An 18,174-nucleotide genomic window follows, 5' to 3' on the forward strand; every position below is an offset into this window, starting at 1 on the left:
TTACAGGGATAGGCAATACAATAGACAAGTTTGACATGATTCCATTGGTTCATCTTAAAGGTGCTTCTGTTACAGGATCGTTCATAGGTCAATTCGAATGGACACAAACAGCCTCTAACAACCCTTTGTGTCCTTTTTCCCGCTGCATGCTAATCTAAGCTGCTAACATTACAGAGTACATTTTAATGTTTTAACTCTATAGTCCATAGTTTGCAGACGCATGTTGCGATCTTCTCACCGATGATACCAGAAATCTGTGGAGACACAGTGGATCAGTACAACACCAAACACGGTCTGCTTACCATGTACTAAACCTTAGATATCAAATAACCTTTATTACACAACATTAATAATTACTGCATAAACCTTGAATATTACACTTTAATGCTAGGGAACCTTTTATGTAAGTATGCAGTGTGTAAGTATTGGGGAATTGAGAAACGACGCTATTCAGCGCTGTGCGACTATGTGTTTTGTGGAGTACACCATGGTACGTGTTTTGCAGTTCTAATCAGTCTATATGTTTTAGTGACTGTATTTATGTGGTGAGGACTTCTTTCTATTGCGTGGGAATCGCATGACGCTATATAATAGCATCTCCGTATGTACTTACAATGGGCGAGATTCACTAAAATGGAGCTGGACGGCCAGTCGCAAAATGGCGTCTCATTGCCATTCGCAAAATGGCGTCACCCAGATCTAATTTTACACCGATCCTGTCTCAGTCAATTATTCGGCTTCGACAGTCCACCCTTTGATAGCAAACAACATGTTATCATACTCTGATTTTAAAATTAATTTAAGCTTACATTATGACATATTATTTAATGTTGGATTATGCCATCCCATAATATATCAATAATGTGTCTCTAGGAGGGGACATAAAACTACCACTATACGCACACCGCAGATCTTGGGAGATTATATGAAAGATGTGGGGATGCACCAATCCTATAAAGGAAGTCTTGAGAGGGATTAGGGACTTGCATTATTTAAGATGTTTTAAAATAACATTTTAATAATAAATTTTATGCATGGCTAAATCTTATACATTATACGACGGTACCTTCTAGTTCAGGGTTGTAATGCAGTTCTACATTTACCTCAGTATTCACATTGTTACTACTGACCACCATCATAATTTCATTCTTCCGGTTTACCTCATCTTTACATTTTCCACATTTCAACACAGTAGGAACACACCTGACACATAAGCCAATTACTATGATGACAACCAGTATGAGGATCAGGAGTTTACCTATGCTCGCAATCATTTCCTGGACCCACTCTCCTAGACCTGAAAACCATTTCACTGGGTTCAACCATGAAACCCATTCCTCTACCTTCTCTACTTCAGCCACTGAAGCATTATGGTTCTTTCAAATTTCCCATTTTAGCTGCAGAATTTCATCCATCTTCCGGTCTATTACCTCCTTGGGATCGCTGGTATCATTTGTAATGTAAGTGCAACACTTTACTCCAAATTGGGTGGACAAAGTTACCCAATACCCTCCGGTGACAGCTGTTAAATAATTTAACACTAGTCTCTGTTGCACCAGTTCTTTCTTGTATGCTTGCCATTCCCTACCTGTATACCTGAATGTGTCATCATACATCTCGGTGATATTATCTATTAATTTAGCAAGATCTTGGATATATCTAAAATTAAGTGTACCCCGAGCGATCCTGGTGGGATCCAGTGCTACCAAAACCTTAAAGCCAGTTGTCTCACTAATTAACTGAGTGGCTTTATGCATGTCACCAGGTATCATATTTCTTTTGTCTCTGTGTTCATACTGTGTGTGAAAATATGGTGATGGTGTGTTTTTATGAATACCAAGCATTTCACCATGTCTGAGGGTCATAACCTCTGGGACTACTCTGGAACTCAGAGAGAGCCACTTATACGCTTTCCTTCCATATATAAAATATACATCATCGGGGAGAACATAAGGAATAGTATGCATCATGATCATCAAACACATTTCCCTCACAAGTGATCCTATCTCAGGTTCCCATCTGGCAAATACATGTCTCTGGTTGTATAACCTTAGCACATTACCCTTCTGATATTCTACCAATCATTTCTTTGGTGTTAGTGTATATTTATATCGGAAGTGTCTTCCACCTGACCTAATTTTGCGTAACAGTTCATAATGCATAGGCTCACAGTGAGCTCTTTGTGAGAAGGCCATCGTCTGGTTATTCCCAGTCACTTCCCAACTTCCTGGTTCATTGGAGTTGGTGATGTTTAAACATAAGTGTTTTATCTGCCTGGTACTGTTTGAGTTTAAAATGGGGTGGTTTGGTATTACGAAATTTTCCATCCAGTGTCTTCCCTTTTTACAGTTCTAAAATTTCAGAGATATTTAACGAGAATGGCACTAATCCTACATTATGTTGTCCTTTGGGCATGTGAGAGCACACCCAACAGTCGGTTTGGTTAAAAATTTTGCCCACCATGGTGTGATAATCCTCTAAAGGATACCCACCCCAATACTGGTTATAATTAGGTTGACACTGTTGGATGCATCTCTCGTTGACTACGGACCCACAGAACTCACACATACAATAATCCTCAGACGATAGACCTTCACACTGTCTCCGACTATCCAAAATAGCAGATCTCTTAACAATTACAGTACTAAGATTGGTCAGACACTCCCTTGATTGGCATAGCACTCCTCCTCTCGACTCCACTCCATCAATACTACCATTAGCTCCTATCTCCTCTATCGGTCCCCCGTCACACAAACCAGAGATCCCCGAACAACCAGGATGATGGAAACTCTGGAAGAGAATACAAAAACACAGCAGAGGAGGCCATTACTGTAGCAAGGACCTGCACATTTCTTTAGTTCAGATATCTCACTGCAACCTTTTAACCCTCCCGGAACAAGCTCGCGATCGACAGGTCCACGTTATCAGCCTCGTCTCCGCCTTTTTTCTCCATCGGTTGGTTGACCTTCTTACAGTGAGTGGAATGGACCTCAAAGATGTGGTACTCATCAGCAACACCTGATATAGACCTTCCCAACGATCGGTCAAACAACCTGAATGCAAGAAATTTCTGATGACAACATATTCTCCAGGTTCAACATCATGACAGTTTGTTTCAGGCATATCATGGGACATCAAATGTTGCTGTTTTAACTGTTTACTCATTGTTATAAGATACATTACAATTACCTCGTTGTTACCTTTCAAGTCTTCCTGTGGACTTATAATCAAATGCGGTTGTCTATCAAACAGTATTTCAAAGGGGGACAGATTTAGAGGGGGTCTAGGGGTGGTCCTTATGCTATGTAGGTCCAACGGTAATGCTTCTGGCCATCCTAGTCCAGTCTCTGCCATGATCTTACTTAATTTATTTTTAATAGTACCGTTCATCCTCTCCACCTTGGCACTGGATTGCGGTCGGTAGGGGGGATGAAGTCGACTATTAATACCCATCAGTTTACACATATTTTGAAAAACATCACCTGTGAAATGAGTACCCCTATCACTCTCGATAATTTTAGGGATACCGTATCTGCACACAAACTCCTGAAGAATTTTCTTGGCAGTAAACGCCGCAGTATTAGTGGCAGCTGGGTATGCCTCAAACCAATTGGAAAATATAGTGCACACTAATACATACTTGAGATTCCTGCAGGGTGGTAATTGGATGAAATCAATTTGTATTACCTGGAAAGGTCCGTCAGTCAGAGGAATTTGAGATGGTTCGGTAGGGATCGTTTTCCCAATGTTTTTTCTCAAGCAGGTCAGACAGGACATTGCTCTCTTTTCCGCTTGAGAAGAAAAACCCGGTGCACACCAGTATGCTCTCACCAATTTGCACATACCTTGCTTTCCCAAATGAGTCAGACCGTGCGCTGCCTTGGGTAGTATGCCTTGGGAGCCACTGGCTTACCTTGTCCATCTCTCCAGAGTCCAGAGGACTCTTGCCCACATCCCTTGGACCTCCAGACTGACTTTTCCTGAATGGAACACAAATTTTGAATTTAATTAATTTCAGCATATCAAATGTTTGAAAAGTCATGATTTGTTCAGTTGGTACATTCATTTTTAACCCTGCTGCCCATTTTGCAGCTTTGTCTGCCCTGTTGTTGCCCAGTGACACCGGATCATCCTCAAATGTATGCTTTACACTTAATTACTACCACTGCCTTTGGCAATTGGATTGCTGTTATTAGTCCTTTTATATGTTTGGAATGTGCAATTGGTGTGTCTGCTGCTGTCATAAATTATCTCAGACGCCATACGGCACCGAAATCATGTACTACCCTGAAGGCGTAACTAGAGTCAGTGTAGATATTAGCAGATTTACCTTCCGCTAATTCACATGCTCTCTTTAGTGCCACCAGTTCCGCCACTTGGGCCGAGTGTGGTGGGCCTAAAGGTTCGGCTTCTATAACGTCCTCGTCATTTACCACAGAATAACCTGTACCTAGCTCTCCAGTGTAAGTTTGTCTGTGACAACTCCCATCTGTGTAAAATGTCACAGCTACATTTTCTAAAGGTGTATCCTGTATGTCAGGTCTTGCAGTAAAGGTTTGATTCAGATATTCAATACAATCATGTGCATCAATATACGTGCAGAACTCACCTGTTGCCAGTGGCTCACCTCCACCCTTTGTGCATCATGTTGCACATATGGTAAATACGTAGCTGGATTTAACTTACTGCACCTTTTGATGGTGATGTTTGCAGGTGCTATTAAGGCTAGTTCCCATTTGTGAACCTAACTGAGGAGACATGTCTTGTTTGGGCAGAATTTAGCAAAGCAAATACAGCATGGGGAGTATAGACAATCATCATGGCCTAGTACCACATCCTCACTCTTACTGCCCAATAGAGCAGTTGCTGCTACACTTTTTAAACACGTTGGGAGTGATCTTGCCACAGTGTCCAATTGTGCACTGTAGTATGCTACGGGCCTACTGGCATCACCATGTTTTTGTGTGAGGACACCTGCTGTACAACCATTGGCTTCCGTACAAAGCAAATCAAAAGGTTTTTCATAATCAGGTATTCCCAATGCAGGTGCTCTTGTCAGACTATCCTTAAGATTAAGGAAAGCCTGCTCTGATTCCTCTGTGTGTATGACACGATCGGGCTTTGAGGAAGAGACTAAGGGGATGATTCTGACCCGGTTGCGAGCGCTGTGCGCTCGCATCCGGGTCGATGGTGGGCCAGTGCGCATGCGCACGACGGAGCCGGCTTCGTCGTGCGCATGCGCGAGACCCGGATAACGATGGGCACTCAGTCGCTCTGGGTCTCGTACCAAAGGGGGCGTGCTGTCGATGTTGAGTGACAGCACGCCACCTTTGGTAGGCGGGCCGGGGGGGTGGCTGCCCAAACGGAGGCGGTCCCATGTGAACGCCTCCGTTTGGGGGCGGCCCCACTGACATCACGAGTGATGTCAGTGGGAGAGATTTCGGCTCTGTTAGAGCCGAAATCTCTCTGGGGCTTGCGGCAACGAGACCCTATCACAAGGGTCTCTTTGCAAGCCTGATGGTCGCGATGGTCAAGACCATCGTGACCATCTTCCTGGCCACTCGCTATAGCTGTGGGTGGTCACCCACAGCTATGCGAGCGGCCAGGAGGCGTTCTAAAAAAAAATAGCCCGGCCCTGATTCAGAGCGAGCACTCTGTCAGAGCGTCCGGTTCTGAATCAGGGCCTAAGTCCTGTAATGGCAAGGCCAAAGTAGAAAAACCTGGGATCCACATTCTGCAGTATCCACACATTCCCAAGAAGGTACGAATTTGCTGTTGGTTCTGCGGCAGTGTCATGTTCTATATGGCCTGGATTCTGTCATTTGTGAGATGTCATAACCCCTGAGTTAGGCAGTGTCCCAAATATTTAACCCTGGACTGGCATGGCTGTAGTTTGTCCTTAGCAACATTGTGTCCTGTTTGCGAGAGATGAAGCAACAAAAGTTTAGTATCATTCAAACATGACATAAACTAATCAGAACATAACAATAAATCGTCCACATACTGTATTAGAACAGATCCATTGGCAGGTTGAAAAGATTGTAAACATTCGTGTAAGGCCTGGGAGAAGATACTGGGGCTGTCTATGAAACCCTGGGGCAATCGTGTCCATGTGTATTGTACACCACTGTATGTGAAGGCGAATAGGTACTGACAGGATAAAGAGGCACAGAGAAGAAAGCAGAACAGAGGTCAATGACCGTGAAATGGGTTGCATTTGGTGGGATCTGCATGAGAATGACAGCTGGATTTGGCACTATGGGAAATTGGCTCTCTACCACCTTATTAACCCCTCTAAGGTCTGGTACCAGCCTATAACCCCTCCCACCACTTTTCTTCACAGAAAAGATGGGACTGTTGGCTACACTTGCTGTACAAACTAAAATTCCCTGCTGTAACAATCGCTCAATTATGGGATAAACCCCTAATTCTACCTCCTGTTTTAATGGGTACTGTGGAATTTTAGATGCTTGCCTACCACTTTTTAGATTTACCATTACGGGACTTACTTTTGCCATTAATCCAGTGTCCTGTCCATCCTTGGTCCAAAGTTAATCTGGAATTTGGGATAACATTTGATCTACCTGAGATAAATTTTTACTGAAACCAGTAGAGTGATACATTATCCTTTGGGGAGTGTCCAACATATCCCTCACCTCGTGTGCAACTCTCTCTGGGATATCTAGAAATATACCATCAGGGGTACAATATATGACACATCCCATTTTACATAACAAATCCCTTCCCAGTAGGTTAGTAGGAGCCGCTGCTGCCAGGAGGAAAGAATGCCTGGCATGCAATGGCCCGATAGTGACCTCTGTGGATTTGGTTAAAGGATAATGTTGCACTTTACCCGTTACACCCATTGCTGGTACCGTCTTGCTGGTTACCTGTAAGTTAGCGGCAGATTTTATCACTGACCTGGTCGTCTCTGTGTCTATAAGAAAAGGATATTTAGTACCAGCTACATCAACCATTATCACCAGTTCTTCCCTAGTACTTCCCGTTAACCTGACTATATGTAGACTACAGGTATGACCTGACCCCTAGTGTTGACTCTCACTCTCCAATACAGCATTTACGGCCACAATTGGAGCTGGTAACTGTTGTAGGTTTCCTGTACTCTGTGTATATCCCTTATGGGGATATCCAAGTACTCCCTGGTTAGGGGGTTCTACCTTCCTCACCCTACAGTTCCTACTTACATGTCCCACTTGGTTGCAGTTAAAGCACCTTCGTGAGTGGGGTGGGTGAAAGGATTGCTGTGTGGGTTGAGCGGAAGGTAAAGATGGTGGGTGTGGGTAAGGATATTGAGGGAAATATGGTGGTTGTGGATAGTATGGGTTTTGTGGCTGTGTGCGATAAGTGGGGTAGGGTTGTTTGAGGTGGTGCAGGATTGGTGAGGACTTGTAGCTGTGCAGGTGCATGTGTGTCTGTTGGCTGTGATGTTATAGTCATTCTTTCTATAGCTTGAATACTAACAGCCATTAGCTTCTCGCTCTGGGGCTCTCTCTTTTTAAGGATGTTCTTATCGTGTTCAATAGCGGATTCTATGAGGGTGTCCACAGTGACTCCCCTCCAGCCAGGTTTTGAGGTCTGAACTCGGGTCTTTAGGTTCTCTTAGACCATCCATAAGTACAGTGACGATCATTCCCCTGTGATGAATGCTATCTTTAATATCCTCTAACCCAGTGAACTGGGTGATAGCCTGCAGAGCTCGGTTACAATAATCCTCTGCAGATTCACTCTCTTTTTGTTTTATGGTGAAAATTTTGCTCCAGTTAACTACTACTGGAAAATATACACCCAATTGAGTTATAATGCGGGAAATGTTACCTTGGTTAATTTCGTCTGTTAACCACTTAACTGACGAATTCTTTTTCCAAAAACCGCTCAAAAATTGTCGGTATCTTTTATGATTGAATACGGTCAATAACATCATTTTAAACTTATCCATCACTATTTTATTTGAAAAAAATATATTTTTAAAACAGTATACCATAAAAATAGCAATTGTTATGTTATACTGTAGTGACGGCCATTGACAGCTGTATCATCGATGGTTCAACCATCGTTAGAATCCATCAATTCTTTAGCGATTGGTCGAGATCTGTGTAGACCACAACTGCTGATGTTTCACAAACATCGATTGAGGGTTACCATCGATGGTGCATCATTGATGGCCCCCAGCAATGGCAAACCATTTGTTTTCAGCCAGACCATCGATGGTCCACAAACCATCGATGGTCGGCTGCCATCCCTATTCAGAGGCTCTATGATATCTATTGATATATATATATGTATACAGATATATATATCAAACGTGTGTATACAGTATATATATATCTATATATATAAATATATATTGCACATATATATATATATGCACACACGTATATATACATAGCTATATATACATGTGTGTATATATATACACATACACGTGTATATATATATATATATATATATATATACACACATACACGTGTATATATATATATATATATATATACACACATACATATATACATACGTATATATATATACATATGTATGCATGTACACACATGTACATACATATATATATATATATATACACGTATATATATGTATACATATACGTACACACACACATATATATATATATATATATATATATATATACATACACATATATGCAGTCAGGTGCATAAATATTGGGACATTGACAGAATTTTCATATTTTGGCTCCTATTCAACTCCAGACCTTTTACCTGCTTAATTGATAATGAAATAACGAGGGAATAGACCACACCTGTCCATGAAATAGCTTTTGAGTCCCATTACTTTTGGCCCCTTAAAAAGTGGGAGGCACATATAGAAACCATTGTAATTCCTACACCGTTCACCTAATTTGGATGTAATTACCCTCAAATTAAATCTGAAAGTCTGCAGTTAAACCACATCTTGTTTGTTTCATTTCAAAGCCATTGTGGTGGTGAATAGAAGCCAAAATATGAAAATTCTGTCAATGTCCCAATATTTATGCACCTGACTGTATATATATATATATATATATATATATATAATGGCCCTTATAAAATCGGGCATCATTGGGGAGGAGCTGAGGCTGGATGGAGTGTGCTGGGCTACCTGGAAGCAGCAGCCAAAGCCGCGGCTGCTGCTCCTTCACACACAGTGATCACATAGTGATCACTGTAGTTCCGGAGCCGCAGCGGGAGGGTGTCCCTCTAGCGGCCCGGATACATAGCAGCAGCGGCGGCTACCAGAGCCGCCGCTACTGCTGTTTACTCAAGGGCATGGAGATGTCTGCCCGATCACTGCTGGCCACAGTGATCGGGTCACAGCAGCAGCACTGCTGCTTCTATGGGAGGGGGGCTGCCGATGGTGACCGATCACTGTGGCCAGCAGTGATCGGGACACGCTAGAGAAGCAGACACGCTGCAGGGGGACTTAAAGGTCTCTCTGATGTAGGTGGCTGCGGAAAGATTAGCTTCCCACAGCCGCCTAGTGGGCATTTCTGACTGGTCGTATCAGATACGACCATGTCAGGGAAAGCCCAGCTTGGTGTGGTTGTATCTGATACGACCATGCCAGGCAAGTGGTTAAGGGAACATCTCCATCCAATATACAATCCATGATAAACTTTGTCACGTCGGTATTGCGTGGAAGACAAGCCCTTAACACCACTCGCCAATCTTTATTGGTTGGCTCGTGAGCACTACCCAAATTTTTCAAAAATCTTTGGCATTTGGCTAATTCCTTTTTAGGATCGGGGAAATCATTCACTATGGAATTTAGCTCTGCTCTTGTCCAAGGACAATGCATTGCTACCTCCCTTGTGGGCACTACACCGTTCGCATCCGCATTCCCATTCATAACTGTTATTGTCCGGATGGGATGCAGACTTTTGACCTTGTTACCTGGCTGGGGATTTTGTCTATTACTGCTACGTATAGGGTTAACAACTTCCTCTACGGGTGCAGTGGATGTTAACACTTCCTGTACTATCACTGATGAAGACGGCGGCACCACGTGTGCTTTTAGTGGTGCAGCATCTAACATGTGTACAGCATGGGAAATGGCAGACATAACAATAGGCTCATCATCCGCATCATAAACATTTTCTTTATGATTACTTAAGAGAGGGTACAACTTACTTGTTACATTTTTATGTTTTTTTTCAACAACTGTACCTGCACCCCCATCCGCATAGGGCAGCGGTGGTGCGCGTGAACCACTGACAATACCTTCCGCAACGCTACCTTGCTGCACGTGCGCTCTATCTCGTGGCACACACGCACGCACAGTAGTTTAGCGCTGCGTGTGTACTCTCCGGTAACGCGCTCGCGATGCTAGTTTGCGTCGCGTGCACACCTTTAGGCCATGCATCCCCGTCACGCTGCCATAATTTTAAACACTCGTTATATTTTACCTTTTTCATTCGAGAGTGCACCATACAGATGCTATCTCGGACATTGTTCAATACCTCCTTATCAAAGCTGCCAATTCTGGGAAACGGTCTAACACTCTTCATCGTCATTTTAAACTAGGGGTGTGCACCGGCCACTTTTCGTGTTTTGGTTTTGGATCTGGATCTTTCTTCGTGTTTTGGATCTGGATTGGCTTTGCCAAAACCACCCTTCCGTGTTTTGGGTTCTGGGTTTTGTGTTTTGGATCTGTATTTTTTTGAAAAAAAGCATAAAAACAGCTAAAATCACAGAATTTGTGTTTTTTTTTTTGCTCCTATGCTATTATTAACCTCAATAACCTTAATTTCCACTCATTTCCAGTCTATTCTGAACACCTCACAATAGTGTTTTTATGTCCAAAAGGTTGCACCGAGGTAGCTGGATGACTATGCTAAGCGACACAAGTGGGCGGCACAAACACGTGGCCCATCTAGGAGTGACACTGCAGTGGCAGACAGGATGGCAGTTTGAAACACTAGGCCGCAAACAGTACATAATGCAAAGAAAAAAAAGAGGTGCAAGATGGAATTGTCCTTGGGCCCTACCACCCACCCCTATGTTGTATAAAGAGGACATGCACACTTTAACAAACCAATCATTTCAGCGCCAGGGTCTGCCACACGACTGTGGCTGAAATGATTGGTTCGTTTGGGCCCCCACAAAACAAGCTGGCAATTAATCTGTCCCTGCACAAACTGGCTCTACGGAGGCAAGATGTCGTCCTCATCCTCCTCATTCACCGATTCCTCACCCTCTTCAGTGTTGTGTACATCCTCATCCTCACAGAGTATTAATTCGTCCCCGCTGGAATCCACCACCACAGGTCCCTCTGTACGTTATGGAAGCTGGTCTCCCTGGAAGAGTTGATAATTAATTTTTATGAACATCATCTTCTCCACATTTTGTGGAAGCAACCTCCTACGCCTTTCGCTGACAAGGTTCCTGGCTGCACTAAACACTCTTTCGGAGTACACACTGGAGGGGGGGCAACTCAGGTAAAATAGAGCCAATTTTTACAGGGGTCTCCAAATTGCCTCTTTTTCCTGCCAGTACATGTACGGACTGTCTGACATGCCTACTTGGATGCTGTCACCGATGTAATCCTTTAACAGACAGACGCACGCTTGTCGCTGCTGCTTTGAGGGTGCAGGTGCGGCTACAGCCCACACAATTCACAAAGACAGAAAAAAAAAGAAGAATTTTTTATTGTTTGTGGAGCGCACTTTGAGGGTTACACCACCCTTTAACAGACAGACGCACGCTTGTCGCTGCTGCTTTGAGGATGCAGGTGCGGCTACAGCCCATACAATTCACAAAGACAGAAAAAAAAAGAAGAATTTTTTTATTGTTTGTGGAGCGCACTTTGAGGGTTACACCACCCTTTAACAGACAGACGCACGCTTGTCGCTGCTGCTTTGAGGATGCAGGTGCAGCTACAGCCCACACAATTCACAAAGACAGAATAAAAAAGAATAATTTTTTTATTTGAGGGTTACACCACCCTTTAACAGACAGACGCACGCTTGTCGCTGCTGCTTTGAGGATGCAGGTGCAGCTACAGCCCACACAATTCACAAAGACAGAAAAAAAAGAATAATTTTTTTATTGTTTGTGGAGCGCACTTTGAGGGTTACACCACCCTTTAACAGACAGACGCACGCTTGTCGCTGCTGCTTTGAGGACAGTATCATATGCAGTGACAGTAGACTTGTCAGAAATTGTTGGCACGTCCTTCAGTCCGGACCAGATGTTCAAACCGGCCCTTGACTTATGACACAGGCGCACGCTTGGCGCTGCAACTGTGTTGATGCACGTGTGGCTACATCGCACACAAGTCACAAACAGAGAAAAAAAATTGTTTTTTATTTTTTGGAGCACTTTGGGGGTTACGTTTTGCTTCAGGATGACTGCTGTCGTACTTCATCCTCCTCGCTAAGAACTGTTGGAGGGTCAATTGTTTAGTAAAAGTAGTGGTGTTCCTACTTCCTCTCTGGGATGATGAACAACTCCCAGCAGCAGCAACAGCACTAGGAGGAAATGGTTCTTGATCTTTCCCTATTTTATTTTTATCGGAGAAAGTTTGGTCCTCCATTTATCTTATATTGATATATACATGCGGCTAAGGCGCACACAAACACAGAAAATAATTTTTTATTTTTTGGGGGGACTAGTGCACTTTGTGGTTTACACCACCCTTTAAGAAATGAGCCAGCCGGCCCTTTACTTATGGGACACAGGCGCACGCTTGGCGCTGCTCCTTTGTTGATGCACGTGCAGCCACAGTGCACACAATTCACAAACAGAAAATATTTTTTTATTTTGTTTGGAGTGCCCTTTGGGGGTTACAGCACCCTTTAACGGTCAAGCCAGCCGGCCCTTTACTTATGACCCAGGCGCACGCTTGGCAGTATTTTGTTGATGCACGTGCGGCTACTGCGCACACAATTTACAAACACAAAAAAAGATATTTTTTTCTTTTTTTTGGAGAGCACTTTGGGGGTTTCAGCAACCTTTAACGGTCAAGCCAGCCGGCCCTTTACCTATGACACAGGCGCATGCTTGGCGCTGCTTTGTTGATGCACGTGCAGCCACAGTGCACACAATTCACAAACACAGAAAATATTTTTTTATTTTGTTTGGAGTGCCCTTTGGGGGTTACAGCACTCTTTAACGGACAAGCCAGCCGACCCTTTACTTATGGGACACAGGCGAACGCTTGGCGCTGCTCCTTTGTTGATGCACGTGCAGCCACAGTGCACACAATTCACAAACACAGAAAATATTTTTTTATTTTGTTTGGAGTGCACTTTGGAGGTTACAGCACCCTTTAACGGTCAAGCCAGCCTACCCTTTACCTATGACACAGGCGCACGCTTGGCGCTACTTTGTTGATGCACGTGCGGCTACTGCGCACACAATTCACAAACACAAAAAAATATATATTTTTATTTTATTTGGAGTGCACTTTGGGGGTTACAGCACCCTTTAATGGTCAAGCCAGCTTGCCCTTTACCTATGACACAGGCGCACGCTTGGCGCTACTTTGTTGATGCACGTGCGGCTACTGTGCACACAATTCACAAACACAAAAAAATATATATTTTTCTTTTTTTTGGAGTGCACTTTGGGGGTTACAGCACCCTTTAACGGACAAGCCAGCCTACCTTTTACTTATGGGACACAGGCGCATGCTTGGCACTACTTTGTTGATGCACGTGCGGCTACTGCGCACACAATTCACAAACACAGAAAACATTTTTATTTTTTTTTGCACTTGGGGGGAGCACCCCTGATGGACAGAGCACCCCCTGGACAACACTACAGCACCCCTTTAGGACTGGGACACTGCACAGGACTTTGGAGTGGACAAAGCCCCTATGGACAACTGACTGCACAACACAGTCCAGCCTGCCCCTATGGACTTTGGAGGAGTGGACACAGCCCCTATGGACAACAGCAGCACAGCACAACACAGCCAGCCCCTATGGACTTTGGAGGAGTGGACACAGCCCCTATGGACAACAACAGCACATCACAGCCAGCCCCTATGAACTTTGGAGGAGTGGACACGGCCCCTATGGACAACAGCAGCACAGCACAACACAGCCAGCCCCTATGGACTTTGGAGGAGTGGACACAGCCCCTATGGACAACACCAGCACAACACTACACAGCCCAGCCAGCCCTAACTCCCACTCTCCCTCTTCACTGTCCACAGCCGAGTGAGAAAATTGCGCCGACTTGGGTACCTTATATAGAATCCAAAACCCGCGAGACCCGGAAGGCGGGATGATGATGTTTTGCCTCGATTTCAGATCCGAGTCAGGCGGGAAAAGTCGAGCCTGACTCGAGCCTGACTCGGATCGGCCTCGGATCGGGGGGGCTCTGAAATCCGAACCCGCTCACCCCTATATTAAACCATACATCACGGTACCTAATTGCATAAGCACCGTACTTAGTATGCATAATATGGCGTGCCGACCCAAGTGGCGCTTCCAACAGCAGCACATCATCTAACATCTCTACCGTTTGCTTGGCCCCCCTCTGGGAGAACCCTAAGCTTTTCAATAGAGATTTAAACTGGTGAAAGACAGTCAAGATACTTTCACTTACCTGCAGACGATATCAGGATGCGCCCACACACCTATGGAAGAATGACCAGGCTGCTTCCACGCACCGAATCCCTTTTTGACTACCTTTCAACTGCTAGCATGTAGGCATTCCAATAACACCTACCCTTTTCAGTGATTTCGCCACCCTCTACTCAGTTCACAATCACAATTTAGCCAAAACTGTGCGGTTCAATTGCAATGCTCAAATAACCCTAACTGATCACTGAATACTGTAATCATACTGGGAGCTGAACCTACAACAAAGCCAACAACTACACCTGCTTATGTGTTAGAATGATATCTACTACCGAGCTACTAGGTCGACCCTTGCGCCTAGTCCAACGATACCCTTAACTGTTGTCCCTACCAACAAATACTCACTGTTACACACCCTTTTCCTGCGCAGAAAAATACACATTTTCCCAGACTATGGCAACACTGATCAATGTATTTACAACAATGCTATCTATCAATATCACCGTGCACTCTCAACGGCTTTGTTTAAAACACGTGGCAGCAATACAGGAAATATGTATACACTAGTGTGAGACTAGTCGCATACACAATAATGCGACTACTACACAACACGTATTATGATTTTTACGCTATAGTGCGACTTGTCACATACACAATAATGCGACTTCCCCTTTTTAACACAAAAAACTATCGATGAAGGAAAACAAACTTTTTACTCCCTCGTCCCTGGATTCTCAATCAGCGCTCCTAAAGCCACAATAACAGGTAGCGGACTCTCAGCAACAAAATGGTAGCAGATTTCGAAGGCATAATGCGTTCTCCTGCTATGGCACCTCCACCCTTTTGCTGAGAGATCGCTACCAAGTGTTACCAAGTGACCGGTAGCGTGAAATAACACTGCGAGCTCCCAACTATGGATACCTAATTAAAACCTCTATGCAATCCTGTCTATATACCTTCTAAACTCCTGCCTATACCTTCTAAAATTGTCGCTATTTAGCGTAATGAGTCGCACAGTAAATAAATGCTTTCAGACTTTGAATGTGGTTCCAAAGCACAAAAAGTTATTATTCAATATAAAAACAGATGGTTACATGCTGTGATCTAAAGACAATTAGCGCAAATAAATCATACAGACCCAAGGTACAGTTGTTATATACGCACGTGCTCTGGGCCCAGATACCGGCATCAGCAATAGAAACCTCCGTCAACAGCACAGCAAGAAGACTCAAGACTGGGGTCAGAGAGCGCACATATATACTCTTACAGGGCTAGGCAATACAATAGACAAGTTTGACATGATTCCATTGGTTCTTCTTAAAGGTGCTCCTGTTACAGGATAGTTCATAGGTCAATTCGAATGGACACAAACAGCCTCTAACAACCCTTTGTGTCCTTTTTCCCGCTGCATGCTAATCTAAGCTGCTAACATTACAGAGTACATTTTAATGTTTTAATTCTATAGTCCATACTTTGCAGACGCATGTTGCGATCTTCTCACCGATGATACCGGAAATCTGTGGAGACACAGTGGATCAGTACAACACCAAACACGGTCTGCTTACCATGTACTAAACCTTAGATATCAAATAACCTTTATTACACAACATTAATAATTACTGCATAAACCTTGAATATTACACTTTAATGCTAGGGAACCTTTTATGTAAGTGTGCAGTGCGTAAGTATTGGGGAATTGAGAAAAGACGCTATTTAGCGCTGTGCGACTATGTGTTTTGTGGAGTACACCATGGTACGTGTTTTGCAGGTTTAATCAGTTTATATATTTTAGTGACTGTATTTATGTGGTGAGGACTTTTAACTTCTTTCTATTGCGTGGGTATCGCACAACGCTATATAATAGCATCGCCGTATGTACTTAGAATGGGCGAGATTCACTAAAAGGGCGCAGGGCGGCCAGTTGCAAAATGGCGTCTCATTGCCATTCGCAAAATGGCGTCGCCTGGATCTAATTTTACACCGATCCTGTCTCAGCCAATTATCCGGCTTCGACACCATATACCAGAAACATAGCTTTGTACAGTGGTGGTGTTTGTCAGTTACTAACAGCACCGATACCTAGCCAATCAGTCACAGGCAGACAAATTAAGTGATTTATGTGGGTCATCCCATGCAGAATCCTATTCTTCCATGTTGGTAAAAGTATGCAGGAGGGGGAACTGTAGGGGAACTGCCCCAAGACTCTTGTACTTTTCCTCATTAATGTATCCTTGATATAACAGTGCCTGTCCTGTGTTCTTTTGTTAGATCCTGGTTAAACCGAAACAGCCAGTACAAGAAATCAGAGACCAGATACACTCTAGCCTTATTTAACACTGCCCCCCCTCCCCCTAAAAAAAAAAGAAACAATAAAAAAACCCAGGATATAATTAAATTCTGATCTATGAATTGATATTTCATACGTAGAAGCTTAGATTAGTATATCATTATTTAATAATTGCTGGGATATTCAGAGTTGACCGGGTTGAAGACTCTACCCTGAAGTACACCTGCAGCCTTTATTTATTTACATCAGTGGTCAGGGAACAGGAGTAAATTACCCCACATGGGGTAAAAATGAAATTCCTGGGGGTAAATGGACGGACAGCCAGGCATGCATATGAATCATTCTATTATGATTCATATGCATGCCTGGCTGTGCCGCAGGGAGGCTCTAACCCGGACTCTGCTGATATGTTATTACCAGCGAACGCCCGACTCCTTCCCTGCAGCGCGTTAGCCGGAGGCTGGAGTTCTCTTCTGAACTCCAGCTTCCACCTCTCTCCATGCATACTATGGGAGAGACGCCATGACGTCTCTCCCATAGTTCCGAGGAGCAGCCGGGTGGACGGCGGCGGATGCAGGAGCGGGGATTAAGGTAAGTGGTTTTTTTTGTACAAGCGGCACTACAGGGGCATTATATGGGGGCACTACTACAGGGGGATAACTATGGGGGCACTACTACAGGGGAATAACTATGGGGACATTATATGGGGGCACTACTATATGATTCCTTCCTTTCAAATCAAGGGGGCAACGTCGGCATATCTAAATATATTTTGGGGTAAAAGGTAAAAAGTTCCCTGACCCCTGGTTTACATTGTCCCCGCCTATAACCCCATTCCATTTATCTTGAAAAGGACCCCCCCTGTTTGACAACATGCATGTAAACAGTGGTGTAACTACCGTGGGTGCAAGGGGTGCAGCTGCTATGATGCCCAAGCTACCTCTGATGCCTGCCGCTCCCCCTGCATCCAGTCACGCACACAAGGTGGGCAGACCCAGTCAGGGTTGCCGAGGGGGGCCTGGGTGGCAGCTGTGTTAATTTGGTGCCGGCCTGCCAGTTGATTACAGCTGGCACATCGGCAGACAGATATGGAGAGACAGTGCTGCCGGTCGCGAGGCAAACATAGCTGGCGAACTGGCAGCCAATCAGCAGTGGCGGCTCCTGATTGGTTGCCGGTCCATGAGCTCCGATTGACTCGCAACCAACTCCAGATTAAAATTGCACTGGTGCTGTCTGTCTGTGTCTGCCGCTGCCTGCTGGTACGCCAGCTGTAATTAGCTGGCAGTCCGGCACCAAATCCACACCTGCTGGCTGCTGATGGTACACG

This window comes from Taudactylus pleione, unplaced genomic scaffold (genome assembly GCF_031769625.1).
Source record: "Taudactylus pleione unplaced genomic scaffold, aTauple2 ptg000019l, whole genome shotgun sequence".
Taxonomy (NCBI): domain Eukaryota; kingdom Metazoa; phylum Chordata; class Amphibia; order Anura; family Myobatrachidae; genus Taudactylus; species Taudactylus pleione.